The following is a 19,404-nucleotide window of genomic DNA, read 5'->3' as shown; positions in this document are numbered from 1 at the left end:
TGTGACATCTGCATGATGATCAAAGTGCTATTGTTTGAGGTGAAACCTCAAACCACAACTATTACTGATTATTAGAGGTGGTCATTTCCGAGAGGGGGTCGATTTCTCCCTGCCTTTCTACTATCTTATTGGGCTTTGAGGAACCGAAGCTGCCTTGTGAAGCGTAATCATATATTTTTTCTTTGCCTCACTGATCAAACCGCAATATGACTCTGGTAAGCGTGCACTGTGTCCTTTTATTTCATTAAAGGAATAGTTCACTCAAAAATACTCGGGCCATCCAAGATGTAGATGAGTTTGGTTCTTCATCGGAACAGATTTGAAGAAATTTAGCACTATGCACTTGCTCACCAATCCTCTGCAGTGAATGGGTGCCATCAGAATGAGAGTTAAAAACATGACAATAATCCACAAGTAATCCACATGGCTCCTGTCGATAAATTAATTAAATGAATTATTTCTGAATTGAAAAGCTAGGTGTTTGTAATAAACATGTGTTGTTGATTCCGGCTAAAATACAAGTTTCTAAACATAATATTGGTTTCTCCAGTGAAATAGTTGTCTCATCTGAATCAGGAGAGAAATATGCACAGATCAAGCACTATTTACAAGTAAAAACATTCCAGAATTCTAAACAAATATGTTGGTAGGTTTTGATGTGAGAAGACAAAAGGGGACTTTTTTTTACTGGAGGAAGCATTATTATGGATTATGAACTCGTATTTTGGCCAGAAGCAACGGTTTAAAGTTAAAACATCTTAATGATGATTTTTTTCTTATTTTACTTTAAAAGAATGTAACTGATGGACTGGAGTCATATGAATTACTTGTGGATTATTGTGGCGCTTTTATCAGCTGTTTGAACTCTCATTCTGATGGCATCCACTGCAGAGGATCCATTTCTTCAAATCTGTTCTGATAAAGAAACAAACTCATCTATACATAGGGTGAAAAAGCAAATTTTCATGTCTGGGTGAAGTATTACTTTAACAGATACACTTTTAAGGCTACTTAGTAGTTAAGGGGAAGCCCAGAGTGTCAATTTGGAATGAGCCAGTTGAATGTTCTTCATTGCCATTGTCAAGTATTTTCTATTGTCTGAAGAGTAACTTACGTTGTTAAACTGCAATGAAAAATGGGTGAGCCTCTGAGTTTTAGTGTGAACGTGGTGGAGATCACTCTAGCTCTGGCTCAGCCAACAAAACCATTGCCGTTTGTACCTCTAGACAATGTCACGGGTGCCCGAGATTGCAATCTCACAAAGTATCCAACCCATAAAACAAAGACCGATACAATATAAATGGAACAGTTGTTTTTGTAATAGCCCAGTATTAGGACGCATGAATGATCCTCTTCCTGACCATGTTGTTTGTTGGTTTGTGCAGAATGCCATGCACCTGCACCGGCTCAGACTGGACAGGCTGCTGTCACACTGCAAACTGTTGGTTGAGGTGGTACTGCTAGTTTTTATGTCTCAATCAGGGTTATTATGTTAACTAAAACTAAAACCACAAAAATACACTTTATTTGAAATAAAACACGTTAACTGAAATAAAATATAACAAAACTTAAACTTTAATCTTTAAGTATTAATTTATTACGTATTATAAATGATTAATTATTATAATTATTTCAACTAGTTGCCAAGGAAACATTTCCTATTTTTCTTTAATATAACTTGAAGTCAAAATAACTAAATGACTAAAACTAAATAAATAAAATTAATAAAAACTGTATAGACATAAAAAAATGAAAAATGATTAGAACTATTAACTATTAAAAAAACTGTAAGTATATCAGTTGTACTTAAATAACACAGGGTTATTAGCATTAACTAAAAAATGCATTACAAAAAAAAATAATTACTTGAAATAAACATTGACTGAAATAAAATATGAAATCCAGACATTTTCATTAGTTTAAACTGGAGTACTAACTAAACCTATACATGCATATTTAAAAATAATAATAATACAAATGTCAAAAATAATAAAAAATACTAATACTAACACTTAAACTTGAATTAAAAACAAAATAAAAGTTTCAAATATTAACAAAAATTATTAAAACAATAATACTAAAATTACACCGCATCTGACTGACAGAGATGTGGACAAAGCAAAATTAACAAGAGAAGTCATTTAGAATTTAAATGTATCAAATATAGAGTTTATCAAATATAATAATTTATTATAAAAATCATGCATTTTGATGTAAGAGAAAAGTCAGTCCAAGACTTCAAATAAATGCTTTCTCTGATTGAGGGAAGCATGGCTAAAGTGCATGAACTTTATGACTAATTATCTCATTCATTCTTTAACAGATTGTTCCCAAATTACACAAACATTTTATATCAGCATTAGACATTAATTTCGTAAGCTCTTTTTGTCACTTTGGCTGTATTGCTAAAGACAACGCAAAAGCCAACCAGAGGGGATGTCTTCACAATGTCTTCACCACTGGGTATAGTCCAAAATGTGAAGTGTATCCATTTTGGGTGTATTTTTAATTATAAGTGAAAAATACGGTTGTTTTGATCTCATATTCCCAGAATCTCCTGGTCTCTGTAGAATATGCTCTGATATGTGGAGTTTTTTTGTCAAGGAATGCAGCTATTGTATTCATCAGCTCAGGAGAATTTATGGACACGCTGATGGTGTGTTGCGTCTGGTGGCTGTTTAAACAAGATATTAATCAGCGGTGAAAGGAACAATGCACTGAATGGAAGAGGATATGGAGTGTTGAACCCCCCTCAAAAGCAAGACGAAGCTCAAGCACTCCAAGAAAAGACAGGTTATGATAAACCAGACAATATAGACATTATAAACAAGAGTGATTCACTTCAACTGGAGTGTGTTTACAGTCTAATCTGGATGTCAGTTGACAAGTGGTTTGTAGTAGATAAAGTGTTGAGTCTCAGATATTTTTCAGCTCTGACTGCCCAAACAGTCTGCATAAAAAGCCAAATGAAGATATAACATTTGTGAAGCTATTTATTGCATTTATTTGAACAAATCCAAAGGAGAAGTGCAAAAGGAATTAGTGTTGTTACAGAAAGTTGGATCTCATTGCATAGTTTGTATTGCATAAAATAAAGCATGTCATGTGATAGCACTTGCATAAGGGGGACAAACTTGGTTTTCTTTGGCTAGAAATCTTTTTGTGGTATAATTTCCCTAGCTGTATATGCAATAATTACATTAGAACAATATCTTGTTAACCTTCATGCCCCCCTCACGCTGAGAGTGTGTGGTGGTCCTCGGCTATTGTCGTCTGCTTCATCATGCTGTTCTTGTTATGGGAGGGGTGTCATAATTTGTCAAAAATCTATAGTTCCTCCTATTGTTCCTTATCTTTTTTATGGGCTACTTCAGCTGACCCCCACTGGTATGTCCTTTGCTCTGACCTCGACAACGAGACGAGTGCTGAACCTATCTTTCTGTCGCCATCCGACCACCTCTTCCTTCCTGTTCAATCATGAGTGCGTCTCCACATTCATTTTATGGGTTATAATGAATAATGATTAGTTCTCCTTTGCTCCTTCAGCTATTCTGGTCTCTCCGTACTGCTGTACTGCATGACCATCTTAGCAATACTAGGCACATCCATAGACTTTACTTCTTTGTGTGTCTGGCTTGTGTAACCTGCACTTTTTACCTTTTGTCATGGCGTATTTTATTTTACTTTGTTTTCCTTTTCTGCATTTTACAGCCATGTTTTTTTTTAGATTTCTGCCTCCATAATATAATTTTGAAAGTTTATTAGAACAATTATATGTAAACCCCCAAAAATATGTACAAACTTTATAATATTATTATTAAATATTATACCATGTCCGCATTGAATCAGCCAGAAAATAAGTGATTATTGAAAAAAAAGAAGGTTTGGGGTCACTGATTCCAAGACATTGTCAAAAATACAGGCAGGGTCAAAACATCAGCAAACAGGTTTAACACAGGCAAGACAAAGAGTAATCCTAGGGCAAACGTGGGTCTGTGATTGGCGGCCAATACCTAGAGGGCTTGAGAACAGGGGTAGTCCAATAACATACGCAATAATCCAAACGAGGTACAAACAGAGTCCAAGTGGCGAGACAAGGATTAATCCAAGATACACAGGCAGGAATCAGGAAACAGGAAACAAGGCAACACGAAATGACAAGACTAACTATAACTGGAAACTAGACTCAGTAAAGCAGCTATCACTAGGTGAGTGATAAACGCAGAACAATACTAGAAACTAAACAGAAACACAGACTGGCTTGGTAAGGAAACTAACACTAGGAGAGTGCTAAACATTAGAACAATACTCGACGATCTGGAAGAGGAAGTCCAAGCCTTATAAAGCGTGTCTGAATGGATTCAGCTGTGTATGTGTAATCAGTGCCTTCAGTTGTGTGTGCAATCAGTGAAATGGATCATGGGAACTGTAGTCTGGAGTGACATGTAAAAGTCTGTGTGGTGTGAGAGTAAATGTAAAGCGAAGACGACATCTGGTGGTGAGCAGACGGAAGGCTACGGACTGGATTCGTGACATTTTGTTTAAAATGGACATTGTAATTTTTTTATATATATATAAAATCTTACCCCACAATCAACAAACCAATAAAATGTTATTTAATCATTTTAAAATACTAGCATATTTATATAATTTTTTATATATAAATTTTATAAAACTTTTAATATAATTTAAAATTTCTGTATTGTTTGGATTTGTTTCTATATTAGTTTTAAGCTGATATATATATATATATATATATATATATTATAATTTTTTTTTTTGCAGTACATTTTAGATTTAAAAAAATCCAAACAGTACAGAAATTTAAATTATATATATATATATATATATATATATATCATATATACAAATTATATGATAATATTCCTAAATATTATACCAGCTCTGCACAGATTCAGCCAGAAAATAACTGATTACGAAAACAGGATGTTTAGGGTCATTGAGTGCTGACTCAGAAAATGCAGGCAACAAAATGCTTACAGAGTTTAAATTGTTTTGAACCATGGTAACTTGTCTTGTCATTGGGAAAACTGGAGAGTGACCGGCGTCTGAACAGCAGCAGGAGAGGAAGGGGAGTGGAAGGACATGCAGTGACCTTGTGTTCTCTGAGGAGGATAAACCTTAGCAAACACACCTTCACCTCTAATCTCACACTTCTATTTATATATTTGATAGATTTTATACATACATAATCTTCTCAAAATTTATGGTAAGAATAGATGACTTCCAAAGTGTTAGTGTATCATTGGATTGCGCCATAGGGAATTACTGTTCCTGGCCCTTACTTTCAGCATTGTGCTGCTCTAATGCCCTGTTGGGACACAACCTTGAACTACATTGTGAAATTTTCTTTGCATTGTCCCCAGCTCTATCACTGTGTTCTCCACCCATGTGGCCCTCAAATTCTATATTCCCTCTTTATACGACCCCTGAGGATCTCAGTGGAGACTGATAACAAATATTTGGTGCCAGAGAGCGGTCTTGGGTGGACCCAGGTCAGCTATCTCTCTCGCACGCACACAAACACACACACACACACACACCCACACACATCTTAAGTAAAGAGTCCAGAGATCCCGAAGGACTCTTGGCTCTTAAGGAGAGCTGACATCAGTGATTTCTAGGCCACTCTGTCAGGCTAGTTTGATTTGTTTATACCAAATGTCGTTGAGATGGTTAATGTTATGTTAATGGTTAAACAGTAAAGATTTTGATTTAGAGAATGATTAGCAATAATGAGACAGTGAGTTCTTACAGTATTGCTTAGATGCACAGTTTTAATTAACAAATGCGTCTTAGAGCGAAACACTGACGTGGTCAGTTTTGCAAGAAAGGCTGTAATGGAGGTGCTTTACAGTACTTGTCTTGTTCACACGGATACATAGAGTCATTTGGGGTCATACTGTCACCCTGAATTAATAGTATATATATATATATATATATATATATATATATATATATACACAACATATATAACAGATTTGATCAAATTACAGATTTAATGCTGCTAATAATAAACATTAAAAAATTGCAAATATATATATTTTAATGTTATTCAGAATTTAGATACTTAAATCACAAGTTCATTCAGATGAATAAAGCAGATACTTTGGAGAGCCTTGATATTCCAAGGGCTACAATTTTTATGATATATTGTAACAGCAAGGCTTTCTGTAGTCAGTAAGAACAAGGATGTTATGAGTTGTGTTAAAAATGCTGAGACTGGGGGGAAGAAGAGACCTTAAGAAAGGTCTGCCAAACTATTATCCTGTCTGATATTTTTTTGAATCAAGTGCTTTATCATATAAGCGATACATGCCAATGATGGGTAAAATTAATACTTTTATATGTAAATTGCATGATGCTTCCTCACAGAGCTTTTATGAATTAACATAGTTCCCTGTCTGTGTTCTCTTGGAGGAGGCCAACAGATGCGAGATGCAGTAACTGGGCAGTGTCCCTCCTGCTCTCCCTGCACCCACCTTCACCTTCACCCCTCTGTTTTCAGCATCAAAGGGCAGTCATGGCTCCAGCTGGGTGGCCACCGGCCTCTTATTTCCTCCCACATGCTCTCCTGCCATTCATTCTGATCCAGGCCCCGTCAGGGCTGAGTGGACCCATGGGATCTGACCAATGGGACCGCTCATGGCCACTTCCTGGTCATTTAAGACCTGTGCCGCAGAATGGAGGGCCATTGTCCAGACTGTTATCTGATGGCCCGAGCCAAAAGGCAGACAAAGCCAAGTGCTTGGAGACTCACCCCTTCCGCTTTGCTGAGGTTACGGTGCTTTTTTTAAAGCATGGCGATGGATGATTAAAAAGACGTGAATGAAACTGAAATATTATCAATGAAAACAAACATCAGCTGTTTTAAATGAGCATAACTAATTGCGATAAAATAAACAAGTTTTACAATGGTCAAGGGTCTATGTAGGTGAAATATTAATCATAGGTGGAGTAAGTGACTGTTGCGTGAGAGATGATATATCTACTTTGTTACTTTGTTAAACTATGATCCTCATTCTCTTATAATTATTTTCACAACCATTTCTTGTTTCATACATTTTCATTGCACATAGAAATTGCGAATACACATTCCAGTTTATACATTTTATAATTTATGCTAAAGTGCAACCCTACCTCATCAGAGCTCTTAGTCAATCTGTCACAGCTAAAAATTAATAGCAGTACAGACTTGTGACATAAAAGTTCATATGTTTTGAACTGGGTGGAAGATAGTAGTTTAGTATATTAAAATATGTAATAACATACAATACCATTCAAAAGTTTGGTTGTTAAGTCCCTTATGCTCACAAAAGCAAAAATACATATTGTGAAATATTATTACAATTTAAAATAAGTATTTTTAGGTTAATATATTTTTAAATGTAATTTATTCCTGTGATGAAAAAAAAAAGAATTTTCAACAGCCACTGACTTTCAGTGTCACATGATCCTTAGAAATCATTCTAATATACAGATCTGATACTCAACTAAAATGAAAATGGTTGATCTGCATATTTATGGAAACAGTGATACATTTTTTTCTGGATTCTTTGATAAATTGAAAGTTTAAAAGAACAGCATTTATTTAAAAGCATGTGGAATTTAAAATCTTCACTGGGTTCATGCTGAATAAAAATATTAATTAAAAAAGATTACTGACCCTAAACTTTTGAATGGCGTACATATAATTATTATTAACGGTATATATATTTTATCAGTTAACTAAAGACTATTATTATTTATATAATGTAAGACTTAATGATTTAAAGACTGTCCCCTAGTGGAGAGGTTGATACAAGACAACCTCATACTTTAGTAGGTGTGAATTAATTTTTTTCAGTCACAACCCACTCTACAGGCTCAGCAGGCATTGTCCCTTATATTGCCCTGCTGTTTGGGTTGGAGGCATCCCCTTAGTGCCCTCTTGTCCCACAGGTAGACAGGTGATGGCTGCCATACAGAGCTGGCATTGTGTTTTTCATCAAAGAGAGAGTTGTTGAAGAAGCTGTGCTGTTCTGGACTATCATACACATCAGTGCAGGTGTGCAGAGGGGGATGGTCACCTTACCACTCACATTTCAGCCATGCTTATTCTACTGCATGAACATATCATGAATCTTATTCTATCTGCATGAATCTGTGTTTTTGGCAAATATATAGTGTATCTGTTATTCTACAGAGTTCTGTCTTGTGAAGTCTGTGCAGAACAAACTGTCCGTTTATTATGTTAGACTGTTTATGAATATTGCAAAAGGCCTATGTGAAGCACATACTGTGTAGACTCACTGGTTCATCGTTGACTCAGCACTGCTCTCTGCTGGACCAGAACTTGCAATACAGACTATGAAAAAGGAAACAAAATATTGGTTAATACAGATTAAATACAGTCCATTTAATCAAAATTTAAAGTATTTTAAAAATAAATACACATTTCAAATTCCACATCGGAAATACATTTTAAATTAAAATATTAATAATAAAATAGGCTAATATTTGCATTTAACTATAAATATTCTAGCTTCTGAATTATTTTCACATATTGAAAATGAACAAAACTGGTCTATCTGTACTCATTTACTTTAATTTTTAATGCTTAATTTAACGCAAATGACAGCCCCACACGAATAGGGATGCTGATTTGTTTTTGATGTGAAAATATTATTTTCTCTGCCATGTGGATGATCTACTTTGATATAAAAAAGCAACAGGATAGATATTTACCACAAATGTATGAAGGAGTGTAAAAGCAGTATGATAAATAAGCAGACGGCACCCAAGACCGATCCATCCATCTCTGCGTTTACCCACTTTCACTTCTTTTTTTATTTTTGAAGATCAAGCAATGGCAAAAAGTTGAATAATTCTGTGTCTTTGATCTACACACGCAAGTACGAGTTCATTTCCATTTTTAATTTTTTTTCTTCCTCTCTGTAAAAGTGCCAGCGTCAAGATTTACCATGGTGTGCAAATGTGCTGGAATAGGTTAAAAGGAAACCTCCCTGCTCTCTCAAAGCTGAAGTGCAGATGTTATGAAGTTAATTAAAAATTTAGCCATTTGTTTCTTCAGAACCAATTTAGGTTGCATCAAATGGGAGAAAGGAAAAGGGGGGAAAAAAAGTGAAATTGAGCGAGAAAGATGCATAAACCTGTCACATTTTTGACTAGAAAATGTCATTACATATATATGGAATAAGTATATAATATTTTTTATATTTAATATATTAAAAATAAAATACTTTTTATTTCCTCTGGCTATACACTCATAAAAATAAAATTTCTTTATTGGAATCTTTGGTTCCATGAAGAACCTTTAACATCTAAAGTTCTGAGAATATTCTGTTCTGTTCTGTTCTGGCAAGGTTCTCTCAAAGTTATGAACAAACTCTTCCAATAACGGAAATAAAAATGGTTCTTTTTAAGAACTGTTTAATGAAAGGTTATTTGTGGACCAAAATTGTTCTTCTATGGTATCACTGTGAAATCCTCCCTTTGATACATTAATCACATTAATTTAAAGGGATAGTTCACCCCAAACTGAAAGTTCAGTTATCATTTACTCACCCTCCTACAAGAACTGATACAAGAACTGATTTTGTCCATACATTGAAATTGTCCATCACACATATCACAATATGTTCTTTTTTCTGTTAGGGGTCTGTGCAGACAATCCTGCATCCTCCATCAAAACCTGCAACTAACTTGACTTGTCAACACTCATTACTCACAAGCTGCAATATCCAGAGGATATTCCACAAGATTTTTTTAACAGCTATCACGGTACAATAAGCCAGCACATAAATAATTATCAATGTTTACTGATATTGCATCAGATTGTTGACACAGACCGTGTGTTTCTCTCTGTTCGCACCTAAATAACGGTGCCGTGCAGAAAAGGTGTCAAGTCTCCAGGGAGGGTCTGCCAGCCCCCCCACTACCGACTGCCTGATCATGCCCCTGACATGAGTGGGGCTTGGATACTCGGCACAGGTGTTGCAGCAGCATTGGCACAGAATTCCCATGCCCGAGCACACAGCCCAGTGTTAACCGCTATCTGCTGGCTCTTCCCAGCGGACCTGTGCTTCCATTGAGGGATATTACAAGCGGCAGGCGCTCTCCTCTGATCTGCATGCGCTAGGCACTCTCTCAGTCCTGGGTGAATAGTGCTTGACTTGTTCAATTTGTTTAGAAGCCTCATTCGGCGCTTTGAAGCCACGCATCTTAGCATAAATCATAACCTGTCTAGTTGCTCACAAGTGCTTTGAAATGCAGCATCTGCTTTGAGTCCCTGCTTTACAATTAGTTAGGCAACATCAATAGATTGACTAAATATCATGTTTCTTCATAATGAAGTGTTTGGGGTATACTGTAGCTTATGAAAGGAGAGCGTTGCCTTTTTATGTTTTTTATTTCACCTGGATTTAATGGACAGCTGAAGTTCGTCATTCAGATAGTAGGCTACGCAACAATCAAATTGGGTTATGGCGGATAACCTACTTAGAGTGTATTATGGTTTTGGGGCATTGAGCTTGTTGTTTACTCTTTCATCACTCCATTCCTGTTATCTGTTTGTTCATTTGTTTTGCAAACTAGAGCCGTCTGTTCTGTTGTGGGGAAAGAGGAAGAAAAGATCTTAGAAGACAAGGAGTAAAACTGTCTCTGACGTGCCTGCTTGTCGTCAGCGGGTGAAGTGAACTCAATGAAGGGAAGTCAATAGATGTAATGTACAGTAGACCGAGACGTCATGAAAGGACTTTCTCACAAATGCCTCACTCAATGTGTGTCATTCCAGTGGTGACTCAGAAGTATGTCATTTGTAAGTGTATTATATTTAAAATTTAAAACGTGAAAGTGACGTGACATACGGCCAAGTATGGTGACCCATACTCAGAATTTGTGCTCTGCATTTAACCCATCCAAAGTGCGCACACACCCAGAGCAGTGGGCAGCCATTTATGCTGCAGCACCCGGGGAGTAGTTGGGGGTTAATTGCCTTGCACAAGGGCACCTCAGTCGTGGTCTTGAGGGTGGAGAGAGAGCTGTACATTCACTCCACCCACCTACAATTCCTGCCGGCCCAAGACTCAAACTCGTAAACTTTGGATTACGAGTCCGACTCTCTAACCATTAGGCCATGACTTCCCCACATTATCAAATTTATGTTATTAAAGGTCAAGGTTAGAAATTAACCAAGGTAACAAGGCTCAGAAAAAAATGACACTGAAATTGAGTTTATCTATCTGTCTATCTGTCTGTCTGTCTGTCTGTCTGTCTGTCTATCTGTATGTATGTCTATTTACTGCTTTTACTCTCCTTCACACTATTTATTATATACTGTAGTTGGATTCCATTATACAGTATAATATGTACAACATATTACAGTATATTATTACAGTACAGTATGTGGTTAGTACGGTGGCCGAGAGAGCTCAACGAGCTGCAACTTCAGAAAGCACATGCAAGTAGAAAAAGCACCAGCAAATCAAGAAAACATCTTCATCAGTTTGACAGCAGGTGGTGCAAATGCTCACAACACAAACAAATAAGTTCAAGTTCAAGTTTATTTGTATAGCGCTTTTTACTATACAAATAGTTGCAAAGCAGCGCTACAGGAAATTAAGTTTCCACAATATATTTATATATTGCAGAAGCTTAATATATTTAACTTATGGCAAAATATATTTGTTAATTCTGTATGTTGTCTGAGCATTGGCATCCTCTGAGGTCCTCTGAGGGGTTGGCATTATCTTTTCTCAGGTGTTCGGTCACCTCAGATCATTTAAGGGTTGGATCCAGACTGAAGCTTCTGTAATTCCTAGTTACACGGGATGTTAATCCCTAAACAGAGAAACAAATAGAGACATAATTAGCGTAGCTGCTGTTCCATCTAAGCAAAAATAATTTCTTCAACCCAAGCTAAAGAATAATAATAATAATGTACATTTGATCAGATATAACTGCAGTACAAGATTATAAAATGCATTATGTGAATGCTTGGCTAAAGAGATGTGTCTTTAATCTAGATTTAAACAGAGAGAGTGTGTCTGAACCCCGAACGTTATCAGGAAGGCTATTCCAGAGTTTGGGAGCCAAATGTGAAAAAGCTCTACCTCCTCATGGGCTTTGCTATCCTAGGTACTAGGGATGCACCGATACCACTTTTTCCAGTACTCGCCCGATACCAATACTTTTATTTTGGGTACTTGCCAATACCGAGTACCGATACTGATATTTTCATTGTATTTGTACATTTTTTAAATATTGGGTACAGAAACCAAAAGAGTATGTATAATGTTAATTGGTTAACTTCATTTATCAAATAAATACAGTCAAACCAAAATGTATTCATACACCTTTAAAATTTCTCACATTATCACGGTTTATTAGCTATAGTTTAGAAAATGGTAATAAAATATGACAAGAACTCAGAGTAAAACTGTGTCTGAACAAATTCAGCTTGTTAATGTCAGATAACTTTGATAGAAAGGTACATAATGGATTACAATCAACCAAAAATTATTCAGACAGCTGTTAGTATGACAATATTTACACAACTATCAATACTCTGTCGGGCCACCCTTAGCCTTAATGACAGCCTGTAGTCTCCTGGGCATGCTGTAAACCGGGTTCATGCAAACCTGAACTTCAGTTTTTTTCCCAGACTCGGTCTGAATAATTTTTTGTCCCAAATTTGTATCAATTTTACTGGTAGCCCACTGTATGAAGAATATTTGGTTATAATATGTCACAGTTTACATTATTTTGATTTGACTGTATAATATCTTTGGTTATTTTCACACTTAATTATGCCCATTAAAATGTATTTTACAAGTTTTTGTTACTTTCACTGTTCATATTTTTGCTGTATGGTACATCATCTTTAATTTAATAGCATTAGAGCTGCTCCATTGCAGCGGCTCATTACTGTAATTACGCGTTTTGCTGTAATAATGCAGGGAACCACTCGTTGTAAATATTTTAACTGTGATATTTTCAGAAATAAAAGTTGTTGTTTTTTCATCTAAAACGTGCTGCAATTTATATTCCAAAGCCACTCATATAATGCATAATCACTCATGAAGCAAGCAAAACGCGCAACGCGTGCACGTATTTGTACTGGTGCAGAATGAGAGGGACAAATACAGAACATAGTGCATAGGCTGTTAGTTTCACTTTCGCCAGAATGTCGTGTATGCTTAAGGTTGAAAATGAATTATGGTCTATAGTGAATACCCCTATAAATTGTCTTATATTTATATTTATTTAGTTTTAAGCCAAATGATGCGTGTGCCAAGTGAGCGAACATCAATAAAGATCACACAACAGTGCGCGCACGCTCTCTCTCCCTCCCTACCGTTAAGTAACTCGTGTATTGTTTTACTTACTTGTTTTTGACATATCCGACCGAACTACAAACTATCCAGTGATGTCTGTGAGAAAGGGATATCCACTCGACGAGCTCGCGCATCTGCGCCGCCGCGCGCTCAATCCACTCAGAGTGCTTTGCTTAGCCCATCAGCTCGCGCACATCAGCTATACAGGCGTCAATACTGAATGTTTAACATTAATTTCATTGCATGCATATACTTCGTAGACATCCTTAATCTCTAATAACTCCACTCTGCTGTCTGTTGTTCTGTTGTCTGTATTTCTTTGTCTGAATATGGCACTTATCACATGCTGTGTAGTATCGGCGTTTGGTATCAGGGCATTTTAACGAGTACGAGTACAGGAGCTCAGTATCGGTGCATCCCTACTAGGAACTACCAAAAGTCCAGAGTTTTGCGACCTTAGGGAGCAGGTTGGATTGTAGCGTGGTAGAAGACGAGTTAGGTACGCAGGAGCTAAACCATTTAGGGCCTTATAGGCAAGTAATAATATTTTGTAAATGATACGGAACTTAATAGGTAGCCAGTGCAGAGACTGTAAAATTGGGGTAATATGATCATATTTTCTTGACCTGATAAGAACTCTAGCCGCTGCATTTTGGACTATCTGTAGCTTGTTTATTGAAGATGCAGGACAACCACCAAGCAGTGCATTACAATAGTCCAGTCTAGAGGTCATGAATGCATGAACTAGCTTTTCTGTATCAGAAACAGGTAGCATGCTTCGAAGCTTGGCAATGTTTCTAAGATGGTTAAATGCTGTTTTTGTAACATGGGAAATATGATTTCAAAGGACAAGTTGCTGTCTAATATAACACCCAGATTTTTTACTTTAGAGGACGTAACAATTACATCAGTCTAGTTGCAAATTGTAATCCAAGAGATTCTGTGTACTGTTTTTTGGTCCAATAAGTAATATCTCTCTCTTATCTGAATTTAATACGAGGAAATTATTGGTCATCCAATCTTTTTAATTTTTTTACACAATCTATTATCTTAGATAGTTGATAAGTTTCATCTGGTCTTGTTGAGATATATAGTTGAGTATCATCAGCATAACAATGAAAACTAATCCCGTATTTTCTAATAATATTACCAAGGGGCAACATGTCTATTGAAAATAGCAGAGGACCTAGGACAGATCCTTGTGGTACTCCATACTTTACTGGTGATAATTGAGATGACTCCCCATTTAAATGAACAAAGTGGTAGCGATCGGACAGGTAGGATCTAAACCATTCTAAAGCCTGCCCTTGAATACCAGTATAGTTTTGTAATCGATCTATGAGTGTGTCATGGTCTATAGTGTCGAACGCAGCACTAAGATCAAGTAATACTAGCAATGAGATGCAGCCTTGGTCTGAAGCAAGAAGCAAGTCATTTGTAATTTTAACAAGTGCAGTTTCTGTACTATGGTGAGGCCTGAAGCCTGACTGAAATTCTTCATAGAGATAATTTTTTTGCAAGTAGGAACACAATTGAGCAGACATCACTTTGAGGTACGATATCTATATCGGTAAGATCAATTCCATGCAATATAATTAAATCTAGCGTATGATTAAAGCGTATGAGTGGGCCCGGTGACGTTTTGTTTGACTCCAAAAGAGTTTATTAGGTCAGTAAACACAAGTCCTAACGCATCCTTTGTATTATCAACGTGAATGTTAAAATCTCAGACAATTAGCACTTTATCAACATTAACCAATAGATCTGAGAGGAAATCTGAAAATTCTTTTAGGAAATCTGTATATGGCCCTGGCGGTCTATACACAGTAGCCAGAGCAAGATAAATTTCTTTTGCATATCTAACAGTGTAACATTAAGCAGAAGTATTTCGAATGAGTTAAACCTCCTGTATCCTCTGAGTAGCATTGAGAATATCACTATATATTGTTGCAACACCGCTGCCACGACCAGTCTGACGGGGCTCATGTTTATAACAGTAGCTTGGTGGAGTAGACTCATTTAGACCAAAATATTCATTTGGTTTAAGCCAGGTTTCAGTAAGGCAGAGTACATCACAATTATTATCGGTGATCATTTCATTTACAATAACTGCTTTGGGTGGGAGTGATCTAATGTTTAGGAGCCCAAGCTTTAAAAATGGTTTTTGTTAATTTATTTTGCGTTTTTCTGGTTTAATCACGATCAGATTTTTTTCTAGATCCTGCATTAAATTTATATTTTGACCTGGCTATTCGGGGAACAGACACAGTCTGTATAGATTGGACAACGCAAGTACTTCTATCATTTAAGTGGGTAGAACAAAAGTCATCATAGTAGTTATTTGAGAATTGGCTTACTAGTCAGATGGAGCGTAGCGTCCTGGAGATGTTGTCCGACAGGAGTTCCGCTCCGACTCTACTGGGGTGCAGGCCATCAGCACGGAAAAGCCAAGGACTCTCCCAGAAAATATTCCAATTATTAACAAAGAGCTGTTTCTGTTCTTTACACCATGACCATTCGTTTAAAGCAAAAAGTCCACTTAAACTTTCGTGTCCTCGTCGATACGTGGGAAGCGGTCCTGACACGATGATCGTCGTCGCGGGCGATGTGCTGCGTACCGTCTCGATCAGGCTCCTGAAGTCCCTCTTCAGTGTCTCCGTCTGCCGCAGCTTGGTGTCGTTAAATAAACACACACACTGAAAATGCTCACAACAAAACCAAATAAAGAATTGTATTTGCAGTGTGTTTCTTTGTTTGGTTGTGTTGTGAGCATTTGCAGCATGTGTGTTGTCAAATTGATGAAGTTGTTTTCTTAATTTGCAGGTGTTTTTTTTTTCTATTTGCAGCGCACTGAGGCCTCCGTAGGTTAGAGTGTTTTCATTAAAAAAATCCTCTGAAAATAAAATAATGACAGACAGACAGACAGGCAGGCAGGCAGACAGACAGACAGATAGATAGATAAATAGAAAGACAAGCAAACAACAAACTAATACAGATCAAATTGAGTTAATTTCAGTTCAATTTCAGTTCAAATTTCAGTTCAAATTCTTCATTTTTATTTATTTATTTATTTGTTTTTTCTGTACTCAGCTCTAAAATATTTCTGGATATACAAAGCAAATCAGTAACAAATGACTGAAAATTCATTGAACTAAAGGTGTGGGAACATATATTGTATATGAAAATGCCCATCGTTCCTTAGTACATTGTGCAAGTTAACATTATGAATTTGTATTAGGAATTCATTTGTCATTGATCCATCACAGTAGGTTTGGTCTTATTATTGTCTGCACACTCAATTAAACCATAGATCAAAGAAACGTTGATCCAGCGTTCTACTCCATCATAATGCACCCCCTTCAACCTGCAACATTAGGAATTCTTTTTGCATCGAGAAAAGAAGGAAAAAAGAAAAAAAAAACACTTAAGTTTCTCATTTTCCAAAGGCAGATATTTGATCAGTAGTCATAAATTAAAGGTACGGGGGTGCAAATTACGGCATGAGGATTAGATAAAAGCACCTCTCTGTCAAAAGGTGGCATCTTCAAAGCGCCCCTGGTTAAGCAGCACACAACAGCACACCGCCGATACCTGGCATGGCCTGTTGCCGGATGACATCTCTCCATGCATTACGGGGGCTGTGCTAACCGTGGGGGCCAAACAGCTGCTGATGGAGGTGTGCAAACACAAATAAATCTACATCTGTGAGCAGAGAGCTGCTTCACGTGTCAGGGACTGCCACCAGCTCATCACTAATGCATTTGATGAGTAGGCCGCATATGGCCTGAGATACAGGGTGGAGGAGGGGCACAGAGGGGTCTGAGTGAGGAGACTTCATATAAAAATGAAAATTCTCTTGTTATTTACTCACCCTCATGTCCTTCAAAAATGTTTTTATCATAATTTCTTCACATAGATCTTTTCATACAATTAGTTTTAAATGAAAATTCTGGCATCATTTACTCACCCTGATGTCACAAAAGAAGTTCAATTATGACAACTCTCAGAAGATTTTAGCATGGATATGACAATGTTAATGTATTTGGTCTTGGCGGAATAGATCTGCTACGCTGCTGCTGCTGCTGAATTGCTGCTGCTGTTGGTTATTGCTGTAGTTGTAGATTATTGCTGCTGCTGCAAGCAAGTATACAGGAACTTGCTAATGCCAATGCATATGGCGATATGGTGCTGTGAGTATTTAAGACATACTGCTGCTGCTGCACAAATAGCATATAAAATAACCCGTAGCAGATCTATACAGGTGGAGCTGGGGAAGGTGGAGGGTTTTAGAGAAACTCTGAAAGTGCGCTGCCAAAATATCAAGCGAAGCTAGCCAGCCATATAAATGAAAGACAGTAAGCTCATTGGCTGCATATGCAACATGAACCAATCAGCTTGTGCCAAGCCGTTTAACTCTCTGAATACCATCAGTTACGTTAACAACCCATCAGCCTGCGCCATCTAGAGTTTCATGCCTGAACTATACATATATTTTGAAGAATCTTTATAACCAAAATGTTGTGGGTCCCACCGCCCACCACTGTAATTTTGTTAATAGTGAAGGTCAATGGAAAATTTTTCAAATTATCTTCTTTTCGACCTAGTCTCATGGCATTTAAAGCCATACAGATTTAAAATAACAATATAAGGTATTGCATCTCTTGCAATTCTGTTTTATATGTCACATTTATGACTTTTTCATGCCATTGTCAGTTTATATCTCACAATTTCGACTTATTTCCCTCAGGATTTCAAGTTTATCTCACAACTCAGAGAAAAAGACGAAATTGTGAGACTCAAGAATTGTTAGTTAAAAAAATCAGAATTGTTAATGAAAAAAGTTGAAATCACCTTTTTTCTTTATACTGTGGCAGAAACAAGCTTCCATATGAAAGTGATAAAAGACTTTCAGGCTTCAACGAGTATTTAAATGTGTATGTTTGTATTTATTTATTTATGGTGTGTCTGTTCCATGGGAAAAAAATAATCAGGATACTATTTACTTAGTTTAAGCACTTTATATCTGAACGTTAAACGTAAAACATGTTAAACGTTTGCATTTTAGGCACATTTGAGTAGATTTGCTGGGTGTGCACATAAACGGTCAGAGTGTGGGCCTGTAGAGCCACCAGCATTTGATGAGTTTAAAGAAACATTCTTTCTGTTAAGAAAATGCTGAAATCATCACTCACTTTTGTCCCTTCCATGTGAATGTCATCACTGTCAGAAGCAAACATCATATCCATTTCAACAGCTTTTCTTGGAATGTAGGAGCAATTGTGATCTGCATAGCTTGGTATAAGAAAGTTGGACCCCTCTAACCAAATGTTTTGGTTTTGATTGCTGGTTAAATGTACTAGGTTGTTTTTTCACTTCCTTTCCTAATGAAGTAAAGCTATTTCTTAGAAATGTTTCTGACTAAACTAAAGTGATTTGACGGAAAAATAATGTATTGCAAAGTTAGTTAACATCCAATCAGAATTCCATGATTATATTAGTGATTTCCACAGAGTAAAGCTTTCTGCCATGTAATCAAATGGAGGTACAAGAATTATACGTGTAATTAGAACACAGCCATCAAAGCCTGACACACTGCTCACATGTCTCACAGTAATTCTGAGCTTCTAAGGAAATTGGCTGGGGTCCATGTGCTGCGCAATACCCACATTAACTTGACATTGTCAGGTGTTCTGACTATTTATTTTCTTTTGTTTTCAATGTGTGTTTGCATGTTATGAGCTGTATTTGATTGATAATCTGCCTGTTCTTTTCTTTTGTTTTCAGCCGGGCTTGTATATTATTTATATTATGTTGCCTTAGACTGACAGCTATTTTGGGGAATTAGTCTTTAGTCTTTAAGGGGTTTAAAGAACATGATCCATAAATAAACAATGCCCCCCTCGCACTGTAAATTAGTAATCACTCATTTTAAATTTCAGATACGTTTTTTGCACACACCAACATCTGCTGTGTCTGAGTTCAGTGCATTTTAATAAGTGTCAGAGTAAAGTAATAGAGCAATAAATGTGTTGTGGGTCCAAAATCC

Source organism: Barbus barbus (assembly GCF_936440315.1).
Source record: "Barbus barbus genome assembly, chromosome: 41".
NCBI lineage: Eukaryota > Metazoa > Chordata > Actinopteri > Cypriniformes > Cyprinidae > Barbus > Barbus barbus.
Note: the sequence above shows the minus strand (reverse complement) of the source record.